The sequence below is a fragment of the Oryx dammah genome, unplaced genomic scaffold (assembly GCF_014754425.2).
Source record: "Oryx dammah isolate SB20612 unplaced genomic scaffold, SCBI_Odam_1.1 HiC_scaffold_5, whole genome shotgun sequence".
In the NCBI taxonomy this organism is placed as follows: Eukaryota; Metazoa; Chordata; class Mammalia; order Artiodactyla; family Bovidae; genus Oryx; species Oryx dammah.
The window spans coordinates 98,741,771-98,745,515 of NW_024070189.1; the positions used below are offsets into that span (position 1 = coordinate 98,741,771).

Consider the following 3,745-nt stretch of genomic DNA (forward strand, 5'->3'; position numbering starts at 1 on the left):
TTGATATATGGCAAAACCAATACAATATTGTAAAATAATTAACCTATAATTAAAATAAATAAATTTATATTAAAAAAACACATGTGTATACAACAGGTGTCATGCTTTTCCATCTGCCTTTTACCTCCTTTCTTTTCCTTCATAACAACTGTAACAGATGACATGCCATATAACTTTTATTTCCTTATCTTCTGTTTCCATAGCCAGATGTTAGGAGCTTTTGCTGTTCAACACTGTGTGCTCCCTGCATAGACAGCATAAAAAGTGCCTGGTACATTGTCTCAATTCAATTCATATCCTCAAATATGTGAAAGAATGTACCATTAAAACTGTAAAATATCTGACATCTTGGAAAAACCTCTGTTAGTTTTTCTGGGAAATAGTTGAACCAGTTTGCTAATTAGAGATGGCACAAGAAGCTCCTTAAAGTGTATGAAATCTATGAACAGAATATTGAAAGTAATTTCTTTATGGTGAAATATAAATGGTAGCATTTCAACAATGTGGTAATGCCCATTTATGTGAAAATTAGTCATTTTATTTCCCCTTTTTCTCATAGTCACCCTCACCACACAGCACCAAGGAACGTAACAGGAAATAATGAATTTCTTCTTATGGGATTTTCAGAGGAATCAGAATTGCAACCCCTCATATTTGGACTTTTTCTCTCCATGTACCTGATCACTGTGTTTGGAAACCTGCTCATCATCCTGGCTGTCACCTCAGACTCCCACCTCCACACCCCCATGTACTTCTTCCTCTCCAGCTTGTCCTTTGTAGACATCTGCCTCACCTCCACCACCATCCCAAAGATGCTGTGGAGCATCCAAATCCAGAATAAAGTCATAACCTGTGAAGGCTGCATCCTCCAGATGTACTTTTTCTTACTTTTCTCCAGACTGGATGTCTTTCTCCTGACCGTGATGGCCTATGACTGATATGTGGCCCTCTGTAACCCCCTGCACTACATGGCCATCATGAACCCCTGGCTCTGTGGACTGCTGGTTCTGGTGTCTGGATCATAAGGGTCCTGCATTCCTTGTTAGAAAGCTTAATGGTGTTGCAACTATCCTTCTGTACAGTTTTAGAAATCCCTCATTTTTTTTTGTGAACTCAATTAGATGATCCAACTTGCAAGTTCTGACACCTTTCTCAACAATGTGTGATGTACTCTGGAGCTGTGCTGCTGGCTGATAGTTCCCTCACTGGTATCCTCTACTCTTACTCTAAGATAGTTTCCTCCATATATGGAATCTCATTAGCTCAGGGTAAGTATAAAGCATTTTCCCCCTGTGCATCTCACCTCTCAGCTGTCTCCTTATTTTATTGCACAGGCTTAGGTGTGTACCTTAGTTTTGCTTCTATTCACAGTTTACACTCAAATGCAAGAGCCTCGGTGATGTACACTGTGGTCACACCCATGCTGAACCCCTTCATCTATAGTCTGAGAAATAAAGACTTTAAGAGGAGTTTGAAAATGTCCTTTGGAAAGTTAAGAATAAAAGGTCTTATTTTCCTAGGGCTTAAGAAGTCCCCTTGGTAGCAGAGCTCAAAGCCTGAACCCAGTGTTGTCCTCTTTTGGTCAGGCTTCTAGAGACAGAAAATGTCTCTTCTATTTTTCTTGGAATTTATATTTTGTTTCTAACTTCTCCGTACAATTTTTTAACTCATTCTTAAGTTTTGTGATATCTATAAAATTTCAAGTTTTTTTTTTTTTTTTCCTTTTTGATTTTCCTCCTCTACCAATTGTAATCCAAATATTGGATGTGAAGTATTTGGAAATTTCCATTCATCACAAGGAACTACATGGATCACTTAAGAATAATTTATTCTCATATGCAGTATATCATATTGAGCATTTTTCATTTTATTTGCCTAAATTAATTGCCATGATTTATGCTACGCCTGTGGGAAGGATAAAAACTCCTCTTGGCAACCACAGCTATTTATATAAGGTTCTTAAAGAAGAAATACTGAGACCACTGTTATATCCCTTTTCTGAATGTAATTCTTTGCATATACTTATGGTAATTGCTAGGCTTCCCAGGTGACACAGTAGTAAAGAATCTGCCTGCCAATGCAGCAGACTCAGTTTTGATCCCTAGGTTGGGAAGATCCCCTTTAAAAGGAAATGGCAACCTACTCCAGTATTCTTGCCTGGGAAATTTCATGGACAGAGCAGCCTGGTAGATTACAGTCCATGGGGTTGCAAAGAGTTAGACATGATTGAGCATGCAGGCACACATGCAGTGTAATTTTTGTTCCTGATAATCCAAACTTTACAATACTGGTTGTTTTCACTAATATAAGGTGCTTTTATACTCATTAGGATCTTATTCTTCAATACAGGTTATGTCCATTGTGTCTACCATAGATACTGGAAATCATGGATAATAAAGTACATCTCTCCAAGTATAATATACATGGAAACACATAAAATATGAGATAATAGATGGATATAATATGGTTTTAGAGTAGAACTGATCTTAAATATGATAAAGCAAAGTATTAGATCACACATTTATTACTATACAGCATATTTTTTTTTTTTTGGACAGTTAATGCACTCTTTCAAATATGCACCATTGCTGTCTATTTGTAAGGTGTATTCATTGAACTGAAGGACTAGTGCTATGTTTAGCTTTTTTAAATTAAATTTCTTTACTGTATCTGTTTGAAAATTTTGAGTGCTTCCAGAAAATCTTTATCTTTTCACTTCTCCAAATGAAATATATCCAATATTCATAATTTTGTCACAAATATAGAGGCAGAAAATATACAATAGCAGTATCATCCATTAGATGTCATCCTAATAATCAAAGAAGGACTTGCTAGAAAGCTTGGGTTCCTGTTCAGGAATGTGATTCAGGGTCACAAGTGCTGTGCTAACATTCAAGTCCTTCCAACCTGTCCACGTGACCTCAAAGGGACTGACTGCAATGGAGTCACTTTTTCATACAGTTATATGAAATGAACTTGAATAAAGTAATTATGAATGCTACCTTTAAAATATCAGAACAAAATTCTAGAATTAGTAGAATCAGATTATTACAATTGTCCTTAGTTCTGCTTAATTATTGTGTCAGGTGTTGTTCCATACAAACTTTCCTGAAATAAAATTGTTAGCAAAATATCTTCATTGTCAAATGACGTGATACAGTGGGAAGTTGCTCTGATCTCTCCATGGCTTCTAGCCCTCCAGATTCATGAGTCTAGTCAGGCATGAATCTCTCTAGCATGTTTCTAAAGCTCATCTGTAATGTTGTGTGTGGCCTTACAGCTCTTCTTGAACCAACTAATAATATGTTATTCCTTTTATATTTGTAGGCTAATCTTCCAATTTTCAGGTGAAATGAGTTTATTAAATGTGAACTGCTTTAATTTAAATTTGACTACTATAATATCCACATAGCACAAGCTGGAATCAAGATTGCCAGGAGAAATATCAATAACCTCACATATGCAGATGACACCTCCCTTATGGCAGAAAGTGAAGAGGAGCTAAAAAGCCTCTTGATGAAAGTGAAAGAGGAGAGTGAAAAAGTTGGCTTAAAGCTCAACATTCAGAAAATGAAGATCATGGCATCTGGTCCCATCACTTCATGGGAAATAGATGGGGAAACAGTGGAAACAGTGTCAGACTTTATTTTGGGGGGCTCCAAAATCACTGCAGGTGGTGACTGCAGCCATGAAATTAAAAGACACTTACTCCTTGGAAGGAAAGTTATGACCAACCTAGATAGTA

At 36.7% G+C, this 3,745-nt stretch overlaps 1 pseudogene; it reads left to right on the forward strand.

Moving 5' to 3' along the window:
• Window positions 1-509: 509 nt before the first annotated feature.
• LOC120864621 lies at window positions 510-1,543 on the forward strand (annotated as a pseudogene).
• The last annotated feature ends 2,202 nt before the right edge of the window (window positions 1,544-3,745 follow it).